Here is a 12714-nt window from a genome sequence, read left to right as displayed (position 1 = left end):
GAAAATGAAGAAACACCCCGGATAATTCCCTGCTTAGAGGGTTATTTCTCTAAACTAAGAGTGTGCTTTTTGATGATTTATTAAAAACATGTCTTTGAGTCTTGAAAAAATGGATAATCAGATTGTTCTGGTGTCAGGCACAAAATAGTAATTAATACTTTTACTAAAGCTGATGCATTTATTTTTTAAAACACTGTTTGTGTTATACATTGTTTTATTGCAGTTGTGATAAATGACAAAAAGTTATATCAATGGCAGCCTTACCTTGCAAATCAAATCTATTATCTGCAACTGTCACATTTTAATAAATCATACCCTTTATTTTTCTTAAAGCTGCACTACATATACATAGCAGTCATTATTCACCTAAATTAACAATTCTTTCTGATCTCCTGTGAAATGTATGTTTGTGTTTTCACAGACTTTTTTGTAAGATAGGTGCTCACTTCTATGTACAACCTCATATTTGTGTAGAAGCTCTCCATAGCAACTAATGATCTCTTGAAGGTAAAAAAGCAATGAAGCTCAACTTTGATTTACAAAAACAGATCATTCATTTCCCCTTTTTTGATAGTGACTTTGATAAGTTTTATAGTTCAGCTGTGTTGTTATTTGCTCCTCTTACAATTGTCGTAGAAAATTTAACCTTATCCTTCAGAGAAGTACTGCTGTCTGTAAGTCCTATGTGTACCTCAGGTAGACCAGCCTCCACGCTGGATTTCTTCTTCTTACCCTCTGTCTGGGACAAATTTTGAAAGTTCGGTGACCTGCTGTTGAGAAGTGGCACCTATCAACTGAGCTGTCGTTGGGAGGTCTTTTTGTGGCAGCACTAGAGCTATTTCTCCTCTTCTAATGGGCACCATGTAATTTTCCTTTCCTGCTGCTCCATTTGGATGGTGGCTGTCATCTGGTCAGGTACTCCTCATCTTGTTCCTCTGAATTCTGAACCTGTCAAAACATAATTCCCATCAGTGTGGAGGAGGAAAGACACAGGATATTTGCCCAGGAAGGTCCCTTTCTGATAGCTACTAGGACAACCCCAAGTGATGTGCTATTTTGCATTTAAAACTTGTCACTTTTAAAGGTCTTTGCTGCTGCATCTCAGCATCAGTTTTAGTACTTTCTTCATAAGGAAACATAGAGTAGGCATAAAAACTTTTTAATATAGTGTGGCAGAGTTCCTAAATTTCACTGCTGTCCACCACTGCTGACTGGTGCTCCTTTAGGTATGATCATCTTTGTTTTAATCCCTTCAGGTGTGTCTCTGTGAAATAGCCGTACGTCACACTTTCATGCTGTTCCCACTATCTCCATGATCCTGTTTTTCACCTTCCTCTTTCAGCCTGAATATAGACCAGTCCACTTTCTCTATTTCTCCATCATCCGCTTATCCCCAGAATTTCCGGGAAACAAAACTGGTTGTCCTAAAAGACCAACCCAATTAGTGCAAATGGAAATTATAAGCCTTGAACCGTCTCTGTGGTTTTCTTGCTAACCAGTGAGCTTGTATCCATTTTGGATTCCACTTTGAGACAGAGCCATCTTTTTGCTTCAAGTTAACAAAAGAATTGTGACACTTCCCAGAAGCACTGAGAACAAAAGAACTTGTTTGCACTGAATGGTTGCCTCTAACTTTCATCCATACTCTCCCTATTGGGTATGCATTCCTGGTGTCTAGTAGTGGTGGGATAACTCACAGGGAGTTCAAATGCTCTATCTCTGGCAATAGTAGAAACTCAATACATTTGATAATTCTACCTTTCTGCCCATTAAGTTGAAATTAATCAACACATTCTAAAGTTATATGTCCGGCTCACAGACACCAAAGAGCACAGGAAGCATAGTAGGATAAGTCTAGTTTCCTTAGAAAAACAGGGTAAAAATCCTTTTAGTTATCCATTCCTCTTTCTATTGTACAAACTCGATTTCTTTCTCTTATTCCCCCTTGCTGTAAAATGGAACCGATAACTTCTTGCTTCAGGTCTTTGAACATTCAGTTGTACATGAAAACCACAGTGAATACTCACTACCTGTAGTGACAGGCTTGCTCAGATGTTCTAGAAAAAAGGCTAGATTAAACTAGACAGGCAGTTCTTTTGCGGTTTTTTTTTTTTTTTGAGATAAATATAAGATAAACAGTATTTTCAAATTGTTATTCATACCCTTCTCCGTAAACCCTAAACTCTCTAAACTGCACATAGCTATGACCCTTCATGTGCCTTCTCAGAGTTTAAAACCTATTAGTTTCTTTATGCAATTTATTATCCTAGTGCATTATTGTTTACGAACATTCTTCATTATGCCTCTGGTTTCCAGCATATCACTCAATCAAAATCCCCCAGAATATTTTTTCTCTGTAACAATTCATGAATATTAGCATTTTCCCCTTTTGAACCACCAACACTTGAAAACAATGAAAACCATTTTCCAGTACATGAAAATAGCTGTACAAACTCACCATCTTGTATTTCATTAAAATTATAGCCAGACAAGTAGTACTTTTTATATTTTTTGCATGATTTTGTGCAGTGGTTAAACTGCATTTTTTATCATTTTCTTCTAGGTCAGTTTCCAGTTACCTTTCAAATGGTGGAGGGCATCTTGGCTTCCCAGGACACAGAGGAGCAGGGTAAGTGGGTGGCTGTGTAACCCTGCTGTTCTCTTACTGACACCACAGTGTAGTGAATAGAAAACACTGTGGGATTTTTCAGTGTGGAAAACCTGCTGGTGAAAGTGTTCTGCCAGACTACAGCAGCAGCACACACAGGGCTGTCTGTTAGAGGGGTGAACTTGTCTTTGTTGTCTCCTTCAGACTTGAAAAATATCACTGGAATGAGTGGAGTCTCCCAGGATCCTGGCAGCAAAACCAAGGAGTGGGTGCTGGCCTCTGGGTCAGTTTTATCAGGATTTTCAAACCTTCCTGTATTTTCCACAAAGTCCCCTAAATATGGACATTGTTCTTGCTGGTCTTGTTGGCTTTGGCAATGTTTGGCTGCTAATTCTCTTGAAGCACTCCAGAGAGTAAAACAAGCAAAACATATGTCATTTCCTGGTATTAAACCAGAGCTTTTTGTATCTTTTTAGTTTTAACATTGTGATAACCTTTGATCAATTCTCTTCTTTTATTCCTTTTTCAAGAGCAACATTCAGCTATTTCATTGTCAGAAAGTTTATGATAAGATGGGAAAAGGCAGTGTTAATGAATTGCTTATAACAAATATAATACTACTGAAATCATTAGCAACAGAAATACTTTGTGATTTGAAGCACTTCTACAAAATTACTATTAGCTTCTCTTTACTGCAGGCCAAGCAAGAAAAAGCCAGACTTCTCATTTCGAATATCTGATGTAGTTATGTGCATTTTCTTCCTCTTGAAGACTCATCCTTGGGAGAATATTTGTACGGTTAGGATTTAAGATATGCCATATTTGCCAAGATTCAATAGTACTTTTCCATAAATATTTGAAATCAAACATTTCCTGAGCTGGATCTCATACTAGTGTGTGCCATCATGCTATTTATATTACTGTGCTCCTGTTGACAAATAGATAAGCATATGTTTTGTTTCAGATAAGAATCAATTTGATAAATATTTATCTGATTTTCCTTCATGCTTAGACTGAAAATCACTCCAGTAAAGCAAAGCAAAGCAAATTTAAATTTCGTGCATATGGTGCCAGTCTTTGCCTATTCAGATTCTGCCTTATTCAGGGCAAGGACTGGAGGTGAAATTATGGCAGCAGTTTTGAGCTCCAGTCTCTAAGTGATATTATTATAGAAAAAATAGAGACATATATATCAATTCTGCCAAATATAGACATGCAGCTGGTGACCTCATCTATTGGCCATAACAGCAGCAATGTCTGGCCATAGACTACAAAGATGGTAAGAATAAAATGAAGAACATGAGAAATCAAGTGGAAAATCCCAAAGATCATAGAGTGGGGGAATGGTGAGAGAACCAATAAATGTTTCAAGCACACCAGGAGCAAGAGGTCAGTAAGAGATATAGAAATGTTCTTTGAGAAGGAACAAGTAATTTATTGACACAAAAAATACTTTCTAGGCAGTGCACTACCTCCAAAAATTGGTCCTTTTATCTATGAAGTAGGATGGGGAGAAGTCAGAAAGAGTAAAATATATTCTTGCAAGGATGAAAAGGGAGGAAAGTAAAAATTCAAGCTCTGCAAAAGAAAGGAGATTAAATATACATCTATTCCAAGAAAATCTAGCATGTAATACAATATTAAGTATTATAGGAAATTAATCAACATCAGTTGGATGTGAAAGTATTTTTTTAGTATGAAAACCATGCATTTGGATTCTGAAGACCAAGAGCATGAAGAGAAAATGTAGCACCTTTTAGTTTCATCAGCCAGTGTATTCAGTGTTCTGACTGCAAGCAAACACTTCCTTGCTGGCATGCTCTGAGTTAGGCCAAGGAAGATCCTATAGCCTCCATTCTACATAGTCAACAGCCTGCTTTTAATGAAATCTGATGTTACTGTTCAGATGAAGGATGCTGAGTGATTGACAGTTGCTGAATGCTTTTCTTCCACATTTTAAGTCATCTTTAAAGCCATCAGATCTGCGTGTATGTGCATGTTTCGTTCTTACGTGGGTGCATGTATCTTGGCATTACCATAAGGAACTGGAACAGTTCTGTTTGGAAACAGGAGGTGCTCAACAGTAACCTGATAGTCTAAACCATCAGTGAATATGTGGGATCCCTCCTCTGCCTGATTTAGACCACGGATTTGGATATGAGCTTCCTAACTCCCACATGAGTGTCCTGGGCTGTTAGCTCCGCTGTTGTAGACTTTTTTCGTTCCCTGCTGATGGAGGTTGTATTCAACACTTACTATATCTGAATAAAAGAGAAAATGGTCTTCAAACTTCACACTTTCAGCACACACCAATAATGTGCCAAAGGGTCCAGGTTCATTCCAGTGTGTTTTAGTTTGCGTGCACAGTGGCTTGTCTTCAATACGCTTGGAGTCATAAAAAAACATAAAATGAATCACTATTTCTAGCAGAGATGTGAAATACTGGAGCATCCCAGGGAAGCAGCTCATACCTGCATCTCTCAGCTCCCAGAGCCATGTTGCCACACAAGATCAATCTGAAATACCTCTTGCTTTGCGTGGAACCCCTGATGGAGACCTGAAAGATCTTCTCTGGTAGCAGTTTAGCAAGGAGTGGCACTTTCCAACCTCTGAACTCAACAGGAACCGTAGTCCCAAGCAGCTTGTTATACATAGTCATATGTATCCAAGGATTTCTTTGCAATGTGTGCCTACACCCTACAGTTTTTGGCATTTCTGGGACATTTTCACAGAAAGGTAGGCATCTGATGTTACATCTGCTTCCTCTGCACCTGTCTGTGCAGCCTTTGATATCTATAACCGTCTGAAAATGAAGGATTTCTCTCCTTTCCCGACAATGCAGCAAATCCTGGTACAGCAATTACTCCTCTGTGTCATGAGAGGTGCTCACTCATGCTCAGTGAAAAGTTACTCTTGGTACTAAGTGCAAAGAACTTGGCACACAAAGAAGAGGGTACTGAAAGCAGTGTAAGGGAAAGGCAGCCTTGTCAGATCAAGGCAAGGTGGGTGGTAAAAATATTGGAGTGGGCAGCACACACAGACACAGATGGGAAAATGCAGATGCCTCTAGACCAAGGAAAGGTCTATACATGTTATAGATGTGACATATCAAATCCTCACCTAGCATAGTGTGCATTGATATTGAAAAGGAAATATACAGTTAATTGTGAATCACAGCAGTCATGTCCCACTTTTGCTTCAACTATTAAAGACGGGTGATTTAATTACCACCTAGTTATCTAGCAGAAGGATTCACAATATAAGATACCCTCATGGAAAACAAAGTCAGCATGGTTTCACCTGCCATTCTTAATGCAAGAGAATCAGAGAACTGTAAGCTAGACCATGTGATCAATAATTGCCCAAGTGGAATAAAAATACAGCCAGAAATGACTATCTGCTTCAAAAGTTTCCATGAAAACATCTCACACAAAACTGCAAAGAAAGAAATATTCAGAGGTTTTTGAGTGGGAGACAATTTTCCAAAAATACTGCAATTTTACAGTAATTTTACTCATGGAATAACAGAAGTTCAGCAAAAAAGATGTTTTTCACAAATTTCACTCCTTACTTCATCTCCATTGAATGCATAAATATGGTCTTTCAAGTATAAAATAGGCATGCAGCACCATTACCTGGTGGCCAAATGCTCTCACAGAAGCCACCCGGGGTCATGGAGCAGTCAAAGGCAGGCACAGACTCAGCAGCCCTGAGCCAACTTCGAGTTCAGGCCTGATGCTGACGCCTACGTTACTCTGCTACTGTTGCTGGGTAAGATATTTTCACCTCTATAATTGCTGCAATGAGGGAGCTTAAGGTTAGTGCAGATTTGATTGGACCAGACACCCCACACCGTCCTTGGAGAGGAACGAATTTGTTAGCTCAACTCCTGTGCTGGGATAAATGTTTGAATCTCCACTGATGTCAGGGAGATTCAGCCATTTGCACCAGCTAAACTGACGGCTTGCTGGGAGCACATCAGTGTGTTCCTAGCCACAGCTCTAACAATCAGCTTTGTAACAGCAGCTGCACAGAGATCCAGAAAAGAGCCTTCCATGGCCTGGGCAGATGACTTTGAGCTGAGTTCATCTCAGTGGGAAGTTCTCCTTTGCATATCTTCTGGTACACTTGAAAGAGCATAGCTACCTGTTGCTTTGTAGACTGAGCATGAATAGAAGTTTATACTGCAAAAAGAAGGAGTGAGCATCATTGCCTTTGAAGTCGAAGCCAGAACTCTAGACTGTAGAAGCAGAAGTATCGGGAGCATCATTAGTAACTTCCCTGTTTCTTCAGCCCAGAGCTGAAAGGCTGCTGTCATGGCAATTTTAAAACATCTCCTTTGAAATTATTTTTGATACTTTTTTTGCACTTAACCTCACCGTTTTTCATCTGCCTTTTTTTTTTTTTTCAGCTCAATCTGTGTAGCATTCCCTTTATTTAAGTTCCTTATATTCATTTCCTAATATTTAATTTTGTAACACTGATCTGTGTTTGGTTTAACAAAGTAAAGTCCAAGTGTGTCAAAACACTGAAAGTGAGATGACTGGATAGACAGGCAGACAGACAGACACTGAGATTTTCTATCCTTATAACTTGGCAAATCAAAACCTGGTTAACTTGTCTTATTTATTTCATACTGCTTGTACCTCCTGCTCAAGGGAGTAACCTTTTTTTCCTATTTGCTTTGAAGGTGATGTCATAGAGCAGACTGAACATCAGAAATAGAACTGTACTCTAGTAGGTGTCAGCCAAGTAAAATCTTACAATTTTGCACAAAACAGAGTAAAAATGTTGATAATTTTAAAATAGAGTGGAACTGATCAAGATGTAGGATTCTGAGTGCAGATAAACTGTCTGGACTTGGGCCTATTTATGTGTTAATAGGAAATGTAGGCAGCCAAGAAGCAATCTGACCCTGTTCCTTACAAGGAAAAACTTCTGTTTTCAGGTATTCTCAGGACAGGAAAAGACAGAGACATGCTTTTGAAACCACCACATTGTCATCTCAAGTACAGGGGAGGCTGTGTGGGGAACAGGAGATATTTCATGTAACCAGTGGTGCTTTTATTTAAAATATGCTATACATTTCAAATAGCTTCAATTATCTGTATGTCAGCAGTAATAAAGTATTTCTTTAGCACTTAATACAAGTAGTTCTTTGTATTTTTTAATCAGAACTGATTTCTGAAGAATACTTCATGGAGATGTAAATGTACAAAATCATGAATTTCCCTGTGAATTATTTCAGTCCATGGGGAGGTAGGAACAGAAACTTGCAGGAAAGCCCTGCTCCTTTGTCCCTGCCTCTCCATGGCTCTGGCCTTTTTCCTGGCTTCTCTGCAGTCTGAGAGCAGTGGGCGATGCTGAAGGAGACAGGAGGGAGTTCAAAACTTGTTCCACCTTGCTAATGCTGTGGCAGAGCCCATTTCAGCCAAGGAAAATGTGGGCTGACCTCCTGCTACTCTCAGTTGCACCAGCACAGAGGAAGGGGCTGGGCCAGCCTCTCTCATACACACAGATAAAGCTTCATGAAATGGAGATGGGGAACACCTTGCCTTCACTACAAATCCCCCTTCCAGCCTATTTTTTAATGACCAGCATTCTAAGAAAGAAGTTCACCTTCCTGCAGGAACAGCTTCCATCACAAGAGAATATCTGATTATTCTTACATACCTCCACCCTGGGGCTAAAAACAAGTAAATAAAGAAGTAATGACTGAAAGATTAGCAAGTACTAGGACATGCAGCAAGGGCATCTGTTGACCACAGAAATTAGGAGCTGGATGGCAGACCTGTGCTGCCTTGGCAGAGCTCTGCCAGAAAAATAAACTAAATAATCTGTGTTTCATAACAATAATAGTAATAAAAGTCATGGCAAGGAATTCTGCCTCCACCTGTGCAGAGCCAGACCTAAGATCCCTGAAGCGATGGCAATGCCTCCACCAATACAGCCAGCTTTGAGTCTACACTAGAAGAATCAGGAGAGAAAAAAGAGCAGAGATTGCCTCTGATGATCAGCAAAGAGCATGTAGGGCAAGGGCAGGATTGTAGTACTTCTTCCTAGGGTTACCTCTCCCATGTGTATCTGGACAGGAAAACCACCATGGAAAGATTAGGCACAGTGACATTAAGGGCCCATCAGGAACCGACTCCTCTATTCAGCCTAAGAAGCTGCTTCCCCATGGCTGTGTGGCCCCATGCAGGAGTCTCACTCTTCCTGGGCTCTGAATGGACTGTGAATGCAGGGGTCCAATGTGGATTTTAATGAGAAGAATAAAAGGTATTTTTTAATTTACTACAGCATTTTGTTTTTCTAAATTCAGAGTTCTGTAGGTTTTGTGTTAGAAGAGATGAGGAAAAAGCCTAAATGAGTAATGCAGCTTTTAATACAAGCATCTGGTCCTGCAGACATGCTGAGTGGGAGGAGGAGGATTTTTCCTTTTAAAATAGAGCAATGATTATAAAAACATGACAGGAGTGTGTCTTCATATGGGAAAGCCTGTCACCTTTATTATTTCTGCTGGCAGCAGTGACTAGATGTACTTTCTGAAACAAGCCTTTCACTCACAGGCACAGCATTGAAGTATTTCTCGCATGAAATGCAAGTAGAAAGGCAGAGATAGATGCAGATTGTATTGGGAGAAGCTGTTAAAATAATCACTCATTTTCACCTTTGTTGCTTGTCACAGCAACACACCTTGGGCCAGGCCCTTCCTTTACAGAGGAAGGCTGTGATCCTTCAGAGCAAAGAAGATTACTTCTCCTTACGATTAAGTACTTAACTGAAGCCTTCAATAGGCTATGTTTGGTGCTTTTGAAAGTGATCCTTTTATTTAATGTTTTCTGCATCCAGAGTTCCTTGGTGATATTTCATTATTGAAGGTGGGGGAGAAAACCTCTTCACTTTTTTTACTCAATTTGCCTTTCAATAAGAATGGCTAAAAGTCCTCGCTCTGGTCTATTGGAAAGAAGAAGACTTTTCAAGTGAGGATTAAACAACAAAAAACCCAAACAAAAAACCAAACATACAAAACCAGGTAAAACAACACCAAGTTGTCCCAGAAATGATTGCTGAGAAATTGCAGGGATGGTGAAGAAGGCAGAGAAATTATAATATTCCCAAAAGGAAAACAGTTGGGGAATGGGGAGAGGCATGATTCCACCCATGCCGTAGTTCCACAAGATATCCAGTTTGCAGAGAACACAGTAATGCTGTCAAATCATGAAGTTGGTTGGCTCAATTTGAAATATTAATTTGTGATAATTTCACCCAATAGCAAGAATTAGCTTCTGGTGATTCAGACCATCAGGTATCAGTGTTAAAATTGGTCAGACTGGTCCTTTGCAGCTCCCTTCTTTTTGCCTATAGAGGTTTTGGGCACCTCAAGAGAGTGCATTGCTATGTACAGGTCCGGGACAGCCCACCCTGCAAAGCACGTGCTGAGCCCCAGGACAGCCTGTGCTGTGCCAGGGAACATGAGGCTGCCAAGCTGCTCAGGGAGGTAGGATGCCACACACCTATGCAGCACCCAGCACACTGAGCTACTGCCATGGGAAAGGCACAGCCTCTGCATCTCAGAGAGATGAACAGAACACAGAGGAGGGTTTCAAAGCAGGCCCTGGGAAGCAGTTTGCCCTTCTCACTGATGGCACACCTAACTACAGTACTGCAGAAATAGTCTGCAAGTATGGATGGTCTCAGGTAGAGAAGATAAGTGGCCTGATTTTGCCACTTCTGGGCAAGCATCCTGACCCAGTGGGATATACAAGAGGGAAGAGGTGGAGGCTTCTAATTTTGCCATTACATTTGGAGGGAAAGTAGCAGCCATAACCAGTTTGCACAGAAACTGGTTGAATGGTAAATGTGAAAACAGGAGGAGATTCACATGTTTGATACCTCCCAGGAGGCACAGGCTTGAGGAGGGAAGGTGAAAATCAGCAGAGCTTCTGGGTCAATGTTTTGGGGCAGCTGCCTTAATTCCACCTACAGTTCTTGGGTGCCCATCTCTTTTATCAGATTTGCCCCTGCCTGGCTGTGCTTGCATTCCCACACCTGTGGAGCAGAGGAAAGAGAAAGTTAAGGGCAAGTCTGATTGCTGGTGCTAACAGGGAGATGGATTGGACTTACTGAGCCAGAATAAAGGAAAAAAAAAAGAAAAGAAAGAAAGATATTTAAATGTAAAGATTCGAAGAAATCAGTGAAGCAAGTAATCAGTTCTGAGGCCAGCCTACTCTCCAGACAAATGCCAACTCACAAGCATAGAGTTGGACAGCAAGGCAGACGCACAAGACTAACTCCCAACCTTCAGAGGAGGGTCTAGCAGCCAGTTATGACAGTGACCGAGTTTTGTGGTGCTCTGAAGCCCACTAAGGTATGAGGGCTGGTTTGTGCTGGTTACAGCCCAGCAGCTTTGATAGGAGACATGGCATGTGTCAGAATTGTGAGGATGCAGGCAATAGGTGAGCAGAAAAAGCTCCTTTGGAGTGGCAGGAAGAAGGATTTAAGAGAAAGTTTAAAATCAAAATTTAAAGCAAAACAGGTGCTGAAGGCCCTGAAAGGTAATCCATATGTTTTTCTTGGGGAAATTTGTTTTGAGGCAAATTTAAAAGGAATTAATTATGATCTTGCACACATCTTAGGGAGAAATCCCTAAGCAAAACCGCTTGGGTTGCAGGCTAAGCTGCAAACTATGTTTGTTCATTCAGCCCATGTTTGAGAAACAAAAGGGAATTTTGGGTGCCATTCTTTGTCCTACTCACTTTTTCTGCTGGTATCAGGCATACATTCAACATTCACTCTCCAAAAGCAAAAAAAAATCAACTGTTTCTTGGTGGATACTAAAACTCACTGATCTCTTCTAGAAACACAGGTGTAATGTGGCTGTGAGGGAATGCTGTGAGAAAAGAACTCTGGTTTTAGGTTTATTTCAGCATCCATTAGGAATTATCTGGAATTATCAAAACTCACTCAGGTCACAGAGAAGACATCATAAAATCACATTTTCTGTGTATCATCATACTTTACTTTCAAGTTAGCCGGGTCTTGGTCACAATACGATTGAATAAATTATAGTTATTTTAATGATAATAGATAATATGCCTAATTCAGTAACACAATCTTCCTGTGCAGGGTTTTCTTTTACCTTTGTAATTTGCTCTGTCACTGTCACTTCCATTACTCCTACTGAGAATCATATGCCTTTCTAAGAATCTGTATAGCAGCAAGAAGTCCCTGGATATTACCATGAGACCGACAAAAGCAAATATGGAAAGGTACTATAGTGTCACAGTGTGAGAAATGCTTCCTACAATTCCATATTCTAGCAACTCCCTGGTACTCAGAATCATAGAATCGATCACAGAGCCCAACCATTGACCCTTGCCAAGCCCACCACTAAACCATGTCCCTAAGTGCTAAATCTATATATCTTCTAAATACTACCAGGGATGGTGACTCCACCACTCCCCTGGGCAGTCTGTTCCAATGTTTACTAACCCTTTCAGTGAAGAATGCTATCACAATTTCCGATCTAAACCTTTCCTGGCACATCCTGGGAGCATTTCCTCTTGTCCTGTCACTTGTTACTTGGGAGAGGAGACTGACCTCCACCAGTCTATCACTTCCTTTCAGGAAGTTGTAGAGAGAGATAAGGTCCCCCCTCTGAGCCTCCTTTTCTCCAGGCTGAACAACCCTAGGTCTCTCAGCTGCTTCTCACAGGACTTGTGCTCCAGACCCTTCCCCAGCTCCATTGCCCTTCTCTGGACATGGTCCAGAACCTCAATGTCTTTTTTGTAGTGACAGGCCCAGAACTGATGCATTTGATAGAAGGTAAAAGAAAAGGCAATATGTATATCAATATTTTAATTTAATTGATAAGCAAAGGTGGTTAATTTCTTTTTTAATCCATTTGCATGCAGGAGTGAACAAATTCCTGTACAAAGTACGTTCCTTTGAACAAAGCACACAGAAGTGGCAGCATCCAGAAGGCCTTACCTCAAATCCATCTCGTACAGCCATGCAACCTCAGTCCTTCTGGAATTAATAAGGAGGTAGTGACAGTCTTCAGTGGAATATGAATTTTGAATGTATTCATTTCCCTGAGCATT

At 40.5% G+C, this 12714-nt stretch overlaps 1 protein-coding gene across 1 annotated transcript in view; it reads left to right on the top strand.

The window, feature by feature from the left end:
* ST6GAL2 (ST6 beta-galactoside alpha-2,6-sialyltransferase 2) overlaps nucleotides 1–12714 on the top strand; it is a 149319-nt gene that overhangs the window by 36010 nt on the left and 100595 nt on the right. The window contains exon 2 of the mRNA XM_017737081.1: nucleotides 2564–2629. The gene's annotated coding sequence lies outside the window, so the exon portion shown is untranslated. The remainder of the gene's footprint in view (nucleotides 1–2563; nucleotides 2630–12714) is intronic.

Source organism: Corvus brachyrhynchos, unplaced genomic scaffold (assembly GCF_000691975.1).
Source record: "Corvus brachyrhynchos isolate BGI_N302 unplaced genomic scaffold, ASM69197v1 scaffold83, whole genome shotgun sequence".
Lineage (NCBI taxonomy): Eukaryota > Metazoa > Chordata > Aves > Passeriformes > Corvidae > Corvus > Corvus brachyrhynchos.
The sequence above is the reverse complement of the archived record's forward strand: the minus strand, read 5'-3'. Positions and strand labels throughout refer to the sequence as shown.